A 13,521-nucleotide genomic window follows, 5' to 3' on the forward strand; every position below is an offset into this window, starting at 1 on the left:
GAAATATGGTTGGCATGATGAAATTTGTGAGAACTATTTGCACCATATATGTGAGTTTTGAGTCTAATGAAAGTGCATCCAATAGCTCTTAGCACTTTATTCTTCATGTGTGATCAATCTTTTGTGAACTGTATCTCTAGAACTTGCTTTATATCTCTCAAAACTTTTGTCAAGCATGAATACATCGCTGAAATGATTGAGGCAATAGGAATTCCACCATGGTCAAACAAGCTCTTGTCCTAAAAAGATGATTATCCTTAGATTGCCAATTTGTGTCTTTTGTTAGCCTTTCATTTCTTTGCACCACAAATGTCTTACCTTCTAGCTTAAACACTAGCCTTACCCTTTCTAAGTTTTCTTAGTGAGCAATATGAGATTGTATATGTCAAGATGCTTCAAGAAACAAAGTTTGGGGGTACTTGAAAAGAAATAAGTGTGGGGGAGTATTATGTTTGTTGTACAGGTGTAATTTGTCTTTACATTTCAAGAAAGTCAAGAAAGTTAAAAAAAAAAAATAATAAATAAATAAATAAAATCCAAAAAGAAAGTTTCTCTAGTTCAATAAATAGTTTTTAGATTAAAGTTTGGGGGAATGGTTAAGAGAGTGAATCATACGAAACATCTTAAGGTCTTAAGTTCGTAAAATCTCAATAAGGGAGTTGCTTGCTAAGTTGCTTGGAATTTGTGATTTCCTATCCACTTCATTTCTCTAACCCCTCGCCCTAAGCCTCATTACAACCTAATAAAAGTCCTTTTTTATCCAAGATGGTTTGTGCATGACCCGTGGAGATGAGATTGAAAAGCAAGCATATGGCGGCATTTGCATGAGATTGTTTGAGTGATAGTGTAGCTAACCCTTAAACACTTGTGTGAAAATTAGAGTGAAAATCTAGTGAGTTTATGGTTAGCACGGTTTTGTTGTGCAAGCTTGGTTTTTGGTGCATCAAAGTGACAATCATGGCATGACATACATTTTACTCTAGTATTTGTCCCATAGCTTCATAAACTTTTAAGACATGACTTGATTTTCTTGCCTTGAGTAAATTGTGTTCTTTGAGGATAATGTTGGAAGGATTAGGTTGTGTTAGTTTTGTTATGTTTCGGATTTGGGTTAATGCTTTTGCATGAGGACATGCAATATTCAAGTTTGGGGGTATTTGTTGAGTCACAAATTACTTAATTATGCAATTGTGCCCCATAATTATGAAAATTGATTTGTCTTCCATGCTATTTTACCCTTTTTAATCCATTTCCTTTTATTTGTAGGAAACCTTGCATTGGGAATAAAATGACTATTTGAGGCTTGAAATGCGGAAATTTGAAGCTAGGGGAAGAAGACATGGAGATTGGAAGAAAATTGCAAATCGACTTTTCCGGCGATTTTTCCGATGAACTTTTCCGGCGAGCCGCCACTCATGGAGGGTCCTTTCTCCAGCAAAGGAGGATCATGGTTGTGAGAATATCCCATCACTTGAAATTCAAATATCTCCCTACACTTTGTCCTTTTGTCACCTTGCCAATTTGGGACCATTTGGGGGACAATGGTGTAAGAGCATCTCTTGCACACCTTGGGACCAAAGAGGACATACATAGCTGATCAAAGAGAGGCCAAAGACTAATTATTCAGCATTCTTGACTCCATTCAATCATCTTTATCCTATCAAAGATCCATTTTCTCTCTAGAGAAGACACCACCATTTCCACCACTAAAACCACCATTTCCACCACTACAACCTCCATTTCCTACACCACTCAACACCACAACTCACCTTAGAGATTCCAAATTTCACTATTCTTACCAATATCAAGAGCTTGGAGCAAGTAGAAGGAGGTGACCACCACCACATCATGTTCTTGGAAACCCATCTCCATCACCTCTTCCGGCATCATCAATAGTCACCCTTTACTCCCTATCTCTTTATATATTTGATGTTTAATAGAATATTGAAGCTTGTGTATATAGCTATGTGTGAGTAGTGAACTAGTTGGGGCTAGGGTTGAAAGCCCTAGCCAAACTTGCTTGTATTGATGCTTTTGTTTATAAATTGATGCAAATTCATGTTGTCATTCTCACATGCTAAGTCAATTGTTGAATGCATTACTTAGACCTAATCAATTTGAGTTATGTGTTTGCTATGACATGAAGTTTTTCCTAGAGATTGATTACCTTTAAGCAAAAAGGGAGCATGAAAGCACACCATGTGTGCATGTGAGGGTAGTGAGCTAAAATCACTTAGAGATAGGATTAGTTTGCTTGCTTGGTTACCTAAACTCTAAGCTTTATGCATTTAGGGGCAAAGGATTGAGACCTATCCGGTAATTGAATTTGTCTCTACGTAGTTAGCTCTAGACTTATCCAGTTAGAGTTAATAAAATGAAAGGGGTTTAAGCCTTAGTAGTCCTATCCGGATGCTAAGAGGGTAGTTGGACAATTAGCTTTGCATCATTCATATTCAATTGCTTTAATGCTTGCAAGGGAGGCAAAAGGTGAAATCTGATGCCCTAACTCCCATCCATTTTGTTAATGTCTAAGATTAAGCGGTAGCTAAATCTTGGTTGACGCTGGTTCGAATGGCGAACCGCTACTTGTGATATTGTTGCTAATGTTCCCGCTGCCTGTCAAATGAAATACAAAGGGAGTCAGAGGGAGACCGCGGTTGGCAGCCTTCTCTTCTCCGATGCCTAAGTTAGTCAATGTATTTATGTTGACAGAATAACAGTAGGTAAGTAATAAATGCATGATTAATAAGGAGAGAGGAGTGAACCTTTTATAGGTGGAGAAAGGGCTGACCTCTTCCTCTTTTTCGATGTGAGACTGATATGCTTCAGTTCCCAGCTTCTGATGCTTCAGCAAGGCGATCTTGGGGCGGCGCGTCAGCGGTGATCTCGGGGTGAGCCAGGGCTCAGGTGATAGCCTGTTTGGCTGTGTTTCCGTAGGTCACATCGTTGATGATTGTTGGTACCACTGGCGGTGGTATGAGCGTGGCTCATTATAGCTAATTATGCTTGGCAAATGCTCCTGTAAATACACATTTGATAACAACTTGTTTAGTTTAGCTTAGTTTATATTACTTGTTTTCATTATTTCAATTTGAATAGAAACCAATTTCAAAATCAAAATCAAATCTCTACACACCATCTTGCACATACTCACCATGAACTTTGGTTCACTTGTGAGCCTTTGTTTGTGATTGTACATTTGCATATTCTTCTAGTTTTTCCTTAGGTTTTCCCTTAGCTAGGAAAAGATTTACCAATCCTCGTGGGTTCGACATCCTTACTCAATCCCCTATTCTATAACTTGTACCTCTTGCACTTGAGGGTGGCTTCAATGCTAACAGGCGAATGTTTTTACTATTTATAGAGTATGATTCACGACTTCACGTATCTATCAGTAACAAAAAAAAAAATTATGGTCATCCATCATTAGGAATGTTTTTTTAGGGAAATGAATAATATATTCACACAGCTTCACTGAGCCACCACCATGAAAATATATATGCCAGAACTAAAGTCATCGAAACAATAATGTCATGCATATTCGGCCTAAATGAGGTACAAAGCCCTAACAAATAAACTTCACTAAAGAAATATCACTGCACACTTATTTATAGTGACTACTACAAAAACTTAAAAAGCTAAAACCTTGACCTAATTGATGTTACATGACCCAAACAATAAACTAATACATCCGCCAATGAGCGCAATTAGTGTACACCAGTACTAGCCACTTGATTGAGCCTGCCACACATATATCATTAAAAAGCCCAAGAAAAATCTCAAAAAAGGAAGTCAAGAAAAAGAATTGAAGCAGTAGGCCCAGCCTGAAGGCCCAGTCATTAAGATTTGATACCAAGGTTTGAGAGTAAAATAGTACCAAAAAAAAAAAAAGAAGGCAAAAATTTAAAAACTTCTAAGCGCCCATCCAAATTTGGTTGACTGATATACACTATACGTAGATGGGCCTCTGCCCAGTGACTGCAAGATCTACAATTTAATTCCTCTTGTTGTTGAGGGATTGATCGAGCTCTTCGTCAAGGATTAGTTTCAATTTTAAAAGGTTGCACTAACGTACTCCTTCGCCTTTTAGTTCTCTAGTTAAGGATATTCATTTGCGAATTCCTCCACAACTAACCAATCCCTTTCCAAGAATTTCAGATTTATGAAAGACTTTTCCTCACCTCTCAGTGGACTACAAGCCAAGCCTTAACAGTTCATTCTGTTGGTCTTACCCTTTAAAGTCGTGGTTGATGCTTTGATTAATTAAACAAAATTCCGGATTTCGGTAGGGGTACGGTCTTAAATGTACAGGGCTTTCGAAAATGGATTCGACCATTCATAAAAATGTATGCTATAGCAAGAAACTTTTCATTAGTTTAAACATGGTTCACACAAATTGTTAAAGTCTATTCTTGATCATCTGATCTTTGATTAATATAATAGTAATTGATATTAATATTGTGTACCAATATGTGTCGAACAAGTATGGCTAAGATCAAACCTATTTGTCTAGCTCATTTGCTTTAGGAGAGTGAAATCCACCATTGACATTCCATCTTGAATTTCCTCTTTTACTATTTCAAAATTTGGTTTTTTAGCGATTTCAATCTAAAAAAATAATAATTGTGGATTGTAAAACTAGAAGTGTGAAAATTTTCATCTATCCAGTTTGTAACCAAGACCCACTACTAGCAAATTTGACTATTCACACCGATTAAAATCAGTGAATATAATATCTAATGGTCACTGATATCCGTGTGGGAAGCTCAATAGCCACCCTACACTCACAGATTGGATTTCTGTCCCATTTGAGGGGGGTGGCCTTTGGTCTCTCCACACTGATAAAAAAATCAGTGTGAACTTTTTTGTGGGACCAGCACATGCTCGCATGAGATACATATAAATATAATATAAAATTTATCTTTAAAAATCAGTGAGAATATTAATCACTAAACTAAATCTGTATAAACTACACAGTAAAAATAGAATTAGTTAAATAATGTTGAATATTAAGTTATTAACCAACAATATATATTTGAAGAACAACCAATAATATTAACTAATTATTAAAATTCTCATCATATTCGATACAAGGAGGGAGAAGGGGATGAATGTCAATAAATATACAAACAAAATATACATGATTGAACAAAGAAACACACTCCAGATTAATTCTTCATTTCTTCATCTTCCCGTTCTCTTCATCTTCCCCTTCGTCTGCTGCATCTCCAGAAGACCAGAACCCCCTCTGTTTGCATCTCCAGAAGATCGATCAGAACCCCCTCTGTTTTTGTCAATTGATGATCAATATCAATTGGAAAGGCATGAGTGCAGATGCAAAAATCAAGGGGAAAAAAATATTACCTTATGCCAAATGACACCTGAGATCAAAACCCAAGTATTTGCTATCTGTTGGAATGTTAGACATTTAAACAAATAAGCATCGACGATCAGATTATCAGATTATAAATCAATTTATAACCTGAAAAAAAATCAAGAAGAATGATACTTATACTTGCCTGCAAAAGATCTCCAAATTTAACCACAAGAGCACGAGGCACGGGGGTAACTTAAACCAAAATTATTCACTCATTTTATGAGCAGCTTTTTTGAGAGGAACTTTAGTTTGGCTTGGAGTTTGGAACCCATGATGCAGAACCCCACTTTTTATTGTATTGGAAGTGAAATACCTGGAGGAAGACGACGGAGTATGATTTTATATAAAATCCAAAGAAATTCCGGATCAGAAAAGAACCATGAAAGGCTATTTCAATATTTCACTAATTCAAGATCCAATAACAAATTGAACATAGAGAATTGAGATAAAGGATCAAAGAACAGACCTGGAATCGATCTGCTTCTTAAATCCAAGATCAGATCTGGAGTTAAAGATATAAGAGAGAGAAGAAGAAAATCAAGCGATCTGGTACGGAGGAGTCGTGCTCTCATTCGCTTCGAAGAAAATCAGATCTGGGTTCTTTCTCTCTGTCTCCAAACACCTACCGGAGTTTCTGTTGAGCTGCTATTGAAATGAAGATGACTATCCTCCGTGCTCTCTGATGAATCCTATACAGAGTACACCGCGATAATTTTCCAACTTAATTCTAGATTTTCCTAGTATTAGAGTAAAAAAAGGAAAAAAAAATTATTCATACAGATGTATGAAAAATGTTTGCTACAGACGTCTACGACTATATGAGAATAAAATTATTCAATAAATTATATTTTTGTTATTACTCACAGATATCTGTGTGTGAACAACCTAGTTACAGATGTCTGTAAGCATAAAATTATTCAATAAATTATATTTTTTTATTATTCACGGATATCCGTGTGTGTAAAACCTAGTTACAGATGTCTGTGAGTATAAAATTATTTAATAAATTGCATTTTTGTTATTACTCACGGACATCCGTGTGTGTAAAACGTAGTTACAGATATCTGTGAGCATAAAATTATTCAATAAATTATATATTTGTTATTATTCACGGATATCCGTGTGTGTAAAACCTAGTTACAGATGTCTGTGAGTATAAAATTATTTAATAAATTGCATTTTTGTTATTACTCACAGACATCCGTGTGTGTAAAACGTAGTTACAGATATCTGTGAGCATAAAATTATTCAATAAATTATATTTTTGTTATTATTCACAGATTTCCGTGTGTATGAAACCTAGTTACAGATATCTGTGAGTATAAAATTATTTAATAAATTGCATTTTTGTTATTACTCACAGACATCCGTGTGTGTAAAACCTAGTTACAGATTTCTGTGAGTATAAAATTATTTAATAAATTGCATTTTTGTTATTACTCACAGACATCCGTGTGTGTAAAACCTAGTTACAGATGTCTGTGAGTATAAAATTATTTAATAAATTATATTTTTGTTATTATTCACAGACATCCGTGTGTGTAAAATCTAGTTACAGATATCTGTGAGTATAAAATTATTCAATAAATTATATTTTTGTTATTATTCACAGACATCCGTGTGTGTAAAACCTAGTTACAGATATCTGTGAGCATAAAATTATTAAATAAATTATATTTTTGTTATTACTCACAAATATCCGTGTGTAAAACCTTTATCACTGATGTCTGTGAGTATAAAATTATTTAATAAATTTTATTTTTGTTATCACTCACAATTATCCGTGTGTAAAAATCTCTCACAGATGTCAGTATCTGCTAAATATGTGGGACACACGGACATCTGTGAGAGATTTTATCTCACACCGATTTCAGTAGGCAATAGTGTGAACATGTGCTTATGTAGGGTCCAGTTGATCAATTCACACGGATGTCTGTATCTAGAAATCAAATCACACAGATGTTTTATCAGTGTGAACATCAGTGTGTATAAAATCAGTGTGGGTTGCTCATTTTGCTAGTAGTGACCTCAACACTATCTCACAAATATTCTCTTGCAATAGGTTTTTGTTGCACTTATGTTCTATTCTGATAAGGGATTTTCACAAAATCATTTAGAAGCTATTTTGCATGGTAGAAATTTCTGTATATACTATTAAGAAGCTATTTGCTAATTAAGCTAAGATAATGAAGAAAATCTTAAATATATCATTGATCCCTAAAAATAGAGCATAACAAAATGTGAACTGTCAGAAAGATGCTAACTAATCATGTTTTACAAGGAAAACTCTTAATATTAGATTTATTCTCTACTCTTCTAGTTCTGTACATTGCATGCATGCATACTGTCCCTGTATTAGTTCTACAGTACGTCCTTAAATTTAAACGCAAAGATAGTAAAGCTTGAAAGATGAATCATGATCCTTCCTCGATCTAGGGTTCAATGAGGAATGTTTTAGCCATCATTAAATCTCAGTGGTAGGATGGGAGAAATGAAGACATCATATTATCTCCCGTATTGCGATGAAGTGGCCCAGCAATTTCATCCCCTCCATGTTGTTCTTCAACACTATCCCAGCAAAAATGGAAAGTTCGAACACGGTTGCTGTTGCCGGGAATGAACTACTGCAATCAAATCCTGATGACTATGCAAGCACTCCATTGAAATATCACCTTCTTCATCAATATTGCTACAAGATTCCACTTCAACCATGTTTGCATTAACAGTAGTAGTACTTCCTATGAGGGATGGCATTAACAGATTTGCATCCATGTTTGTAAATGGTGCTGTAGAAGGAAGGGGTTGAACATTATGCTGATCCAAAATCCATGCCCCAAGATTGTTCGAGTTCACGTTGAGTGGGAAATGCTGATCTACATGTACATTGATATTAATGTTGTTTGCACGAGTAGTACCCTCATCAAGTGAAGCAGCCTCAAACATATATAGGGGGTATGCAGACGGCCTTGCAATGAAAGTTTGATTCACAATATGATCTTGGTTGTTTGGATTAAGACATGCCATTTGGGAATATTGATGATGATGATCAGCAGATGTGGTCATTGATGAAGAAGGCTTCTCTAGCTTCTTCTTTATCCATGAGTTCCAGTAGTTCTTTATTTCATTGTCAGTTCTTCCTGGAAGACACTTTGCGATATGCGCCCATCTACAATTTAATTTTGGGAACTAGATCATTTTATGACACGTTGGAAAAGTACTAAGTTAATTTTAATCCAAGAATGAGAACTAATTTGGGTGCAACGCAATATCCACAAAGTAAAAGAACTATAGTACGACATAGGTTACGTTATTTGAAACTGAACCTGTTCCCTACAACCCCATGCAGTCGAATAATCAATTTCTCCTCATCTGGTGTAAACACTCCTCTTTTGATATCAGGTCTCAAGTAATTGAGCCATCTCAGTCTACAGCTCTTACCACACCTTTGTAGCCCTAAGAAAAACATACGCAATCAAACCCTTGGTCATTAGGAAAAAAAAAACATACAAATTAAGAAGTTTGTGTTTATGTGTTGTGTGTGTGCCACTCCAGAGAGAGAGAGAGAGAGAGAGACCAGCTTGCTCAGGGACTTTTCTCCAACAGCCATGGCCATAGGTAGTGATGTATCTCAACAGCTTTTCATCTTCCTCAGGGGACCAAAGGCCCCTCTTAACCTTTCGTTCTTTGCAGCAATAGTGGTGACCCATTGTTAACTGCTCCTCTCCTCTTCTTTTTAAATTTGTTAGTTCCCTGAGTTGATAAACTACAGAGTTTGCATGAGAACTTAAATATCAGATATGGCTCTGGCAAGAGCGTTAATTGGCTTCCTCTCTCACTGCCCATTTAAAAGTAAGAGACTAAGAGAGACTGTGCAAATGGGTCGACTTCTCCGGAGCACCATCTAACCCTAAATTGACCTTCCATCCACTTTGACATATTTGATCCGAGTTTCTAGATGTTTATAACATCCTTCCTTCTAATTTTTTGGCATTCGATTTCATTTTCTCCTTTGCCCTCCTCTAGCGTCGAAGCTTCAATGCTTCATTTAGTTTTATTTTGGAATACCTTGAAACCAAAATTTCTAAGCCCAATTCGTGTAAAAAATTAACTACTTAATTTACTTTGAAACTTGTTTGTTGCTTCTTAATTTCTGATGATCCGGTTATAAGATGTACGGAAAAAGAAAACTATGTGTACCCTATTTTTTAACTAACTAAATCTTGCATAGTGTCTGTAGATACTAATAGTACTAGCTTGACGGGTATAATGTGCCTGTTAAGCGTATAACATAGACAGGTTCCACTATGTTATGCTATCTCCCCCCATATAAACTTCTTATCATATACCTGATTAAGACTTAGCTTTGGGTGGTATTCATATGAAGTTTTCATTGATCCTAATGCAAACAAAGTTTGTTTCGGAAACGGAAAACTTTATTTGTGGATGGAAGTTTGTTTCTTGATCAGTAGGGTTGTTGAGAGGGTTGTTTAGAGGTCTTTATATAATTAAAAAGTGATTGAAATATATATATATATATATATATCTCTGGATAATTTGGAGTTTTTTACTTATAATATCTTCTTATTTCATATTTTTTTTCTCTTTTCCAAGTCATGGAAAGAAAAATTGGAAAGTTGCATTTCAAATTTACTAATTTAATTAGCAAATAGCTTATGGTTAAATTATCCCTTTATATTGGTGATAACAAATTTTAACCTTTTGCCGGAATAGAGTAGTTTTTTTCATTTTCAATGCGTTATGATACTTAAACACGCAAACGCAAAATATATTGTATAATTGAATCTTTCATTCATGATGATTTCTTTTAGGTACATTACATTAATGTATTAGGTACATTACATTAATGTATCAGTACATTAATTTTGGTAAGTAGTTAGGCTAGTTATTCTCTTACAGGAATACACCATCTTTTTACAAAGAGCTTTACACTGCCAAAAAATTGCATGAAGTCGGTCTATATCTGTGAGGAGTTTGTTTATGGATGCACTGAAAGCTTAAATGGTTAAAATGTGTGGAGGGAAAAAAAAACAAAACAAAACTTTTTTTCGCTCATACAGCACTAGCTACCCATTAATTAGTATAATTAGCTTTAATTTTATAGTTCGATCTTTAAAATCTCTCTCTCTCTCTCTCTCTCTCTCTCTCTGAACGGAGAGGAATTGACGGCACGCAGAAACTGGAGCACTGAGGGTCACTCGGTTTCTAATGAAAATGAAATCCCTCAGTTCTGAACTTGTGATAATTATTATTCTGATCATGACTGTTGGACACACGAATTTAATTAAGCTTAGTCTTACATCCTCACTTGTAATACATTTGGTTTAAAGAACTATTCCAGTCCTTGGCGTCATCTCTTTCTTTATTATGTAACATTATTCCAGGTAGAATCCACAATCCTCGCTTCACGTAATTTACTGAATTCAAATACCGCAATTAGCTAAACTTAGTCTTACATCCTCACTTGTAATACATTTGGTTTAAAGAACTATTCCAGTCCTTGGCGTCATCTCTTTCTTTATTATGTATCATCATTCCAGGTAGAATCCACAATCCTCGCTAGCTTCACGTAATTAGTGAATTCAAATACTGCAGTTAGCTAAACAGTTTGGACTGGTTGATTCCCATGCTTCTAAGAGTCGATTCCTCATATATATGAGGTCTTGAAAGATAGGGTGTTTGATTCTCTCCGTATTTCTTGCAAATATAATTGCCTGAAAGTACCAGGCACACTCATGACTCTCACTTAGCTAGTCTTGTTTCATATATATAGCAGTTGAAAGTCTAGAAATGTTTGGTTTTAACTTTTAACCTAGAATAGAAGAACGGATTTCAAACACGGTTTCAGGAGGACAGTACTACAGTAGGCTGGCGATACAATATTAGTTACCGTTGAATTAATACAAATAGTTAGAACGTAACTCTAGTATTTCTTTGTATGGTGTTCTGAATTAACATATTTGATATGGCTAGATAAGCTATATATAGCGAGGGAAAGCGAAAGTGATCTGTTCCGACTGTTCGTTGATGCAGGTCATCATCCTCCATACCCCTCTGAAAATTGAAATATACTATATAACAAAACTAAGAAAGTAAATTGAAATATGACTAGCATATATAGGGGACTTTTGCTTGGATGGTTAGTAAGACAAAACTTTGAAAGTAAAGTAAACACCGATCATCTTTGGAATTTAAGCAAGTGCTGACTTTGCAACAAAACATTGTTTTCTCGCCTAAACGTGTAGTATACCCTAGTCAAATTAGTTAGTGAACCATTAGTTTCCGGGAAGGCCTAATGAACTTGAAAAACCATCAAAGCCCATCAACCCAAATTCATAGCCCAAAACGTAGGGTCCGAATATATGCATGACTAGAAGTGCTTCGCATACGGGGCTTACGGCGCGTAGGGTCTAAATCAGTATGATACAATTCGAGTATTTTCACTATTTTGTTTGTTGGAGACTTCAAGCATGTGTGTCTTCCAAAAGAAACGAGTTGATCTTAATCTTACTATTACTACGAAGCTTGCTGGAAAAAATGAGCCGAGCTTGATATTTTGTAGATATATTCTGTACTTGTAACTTTGTAAAAGCTCATGTGGGAAGCTCGCAAACATTAATAATGAACACTGTTTTGATTCAAATTGTTTAACTCTCTAATTAATAATAAAAAATGAGAACTAAGTTTCGAATCACATCAAAGATAAAACACTAAGAAAAACCATTCCAGCCAAGTTAAGTTTGAGCTTGAAACACTAAATTGAGTTTGAACACCGTAAAATTTTTTCCCGCTCAAACTCTTAGGTGGTGTTTGTTACATGGGATTAGACATCCTTATGTAGTCTAATCCCACTTATCCCATGTTTGGCAGCAAGGAGGACTATTTTTAATGAAACTCCACAGTCCCAACAGTAGCCCCAACACCTTCTACCACAAACCCACCAAAAACCATGGGATTGTGCAAGCCTCCTTCTACTCTGCGCTGTTCATCGTTCTCTCATCATCCTCATTCTCTCATCATCTGGGTTCTATAATCATCGGCTTTCTCTCTCTCCCCATTTTCATTTCAGAATGGCCACTGGGCAAATCTCACTTTCCTCACCAAACACTAATCCCAAAACCAGAGGGCTCTTCTTCTTCCTCCCTCTATTGCCGCAACATTTCCAGGCGTCGGAACTTCACCGAGATTTCGGAGAAGGCTTCAGAATGATGGCTAGTGTCCAGGCTGCTGTTTATGGGAGTGAGAATTGTGTGCTTGACCCAACCCTATTTCGTGAAGTTGTAGACTACAAGGTCGCTGAGCATGAACAGAGAAGAAAATTGGCAGCTGGAGAGAAAATTTAATGCTAATGGTGTTCGTTAAATTGAGTTCTACCATTAATTATCGGGCAGTTTGTTTTCATGTGGTTAGAGCTAGAGAAATGCCGACTGACATCCCCACTAAACGTGCCCAGTTTGAGAGAAATTGGAGAGAGAGAGAGAGAGAGCACATCAGCTACTTGGAGTTGGAGGCCATCGTTCGGGGACACCATGTTGGTCTGCCACTTAGTCCCACTCAGCACCAAACATGAGTCAGGTACTAATCTAACTTAAGCCAAGTTATAGTAGTCCTGGACTCCTATAGAAATTAAGGTTGGGCATCACAGTCCTATGAAACAAACACAACCGGGTTCGGCTATGTACGTGCTATTAGACTAACATTATTAATAGCTTTCAAAAATGGCTTGGAGTCTTGGATACCTACATAAGTCACTCTCTCCTAGAGCAAGCGATAGCTCCTTTGTCCCTGTGAAAGCATATGAATATATATTTGGGATTATTGGTTCTATTCCACAGAGTTGACTCACACATGAATTCTACAAATGGCATTCTTAGTAATTTTGGCACTTGCGCAACTATGTTTATCATTGGCCTGTCTCAACCTACCAAATCAATGACCATTCAAAACCATTTTCTGTTTATTAATTAATAGATTGCCGTTCATGCTTGAACCGTAGAATTAGGGTTTCAAATCAAAGATAATCAAAATTTTAATTTATTCTACTTCTAAACTATGTCTTTGAGCTTACCTGAAAAATAAGTTATCATTGCGTCACTTCTTAGGTAACTTCATCAATCTCATCATCT

At 36.0% G+C, this 13,521-nt stretch overlaps 1 long non-coding RNA gene and 1 pseudogene across 1 annotated transcript; both read right to left on the minus strand.

Annotated features, from left to right (window-relative positions):
• Positions 1-5,030: 5,030 nt before the first annotated feature.
• On the minus strand, positions 5,031-5,415 carry LOC133746412 (uncharacterized). Its single transcript, XR_009864114.1, has 2 exons — positions 5,365-5,415; positions 5,031-5,284 (listed from the first exon to the last, which is right to left on the minus strand). It is a non-coding gene; the product is annotated as an uncharacterized LOC133746412 (long non-coding RNA).
• Positions 5,416-7,848: 2,433 nt separating this feature from the next.
• LOC133744896 (transcription factor MYB8-like) lies at positions 7,849-9,084 on the minus strand (annotated as a pseudogene).
• Between the last annotated feature and the right edge of the window lie 4,437 nt (positions 9,085-13,521).

Source organism: Rosa rugosa, chromosome 4 (assembly GCF_958449725.1).
Source record: "Rosa rugosa chromosome 4, drRosRugo1.1, whole genome shotgun sequence".
NCBI lineage: Eukaryota > Viridiplantae > Streptophyta > Magnoliopsida > Rosales > Rosaceae > Rosa > Rosa rugosa.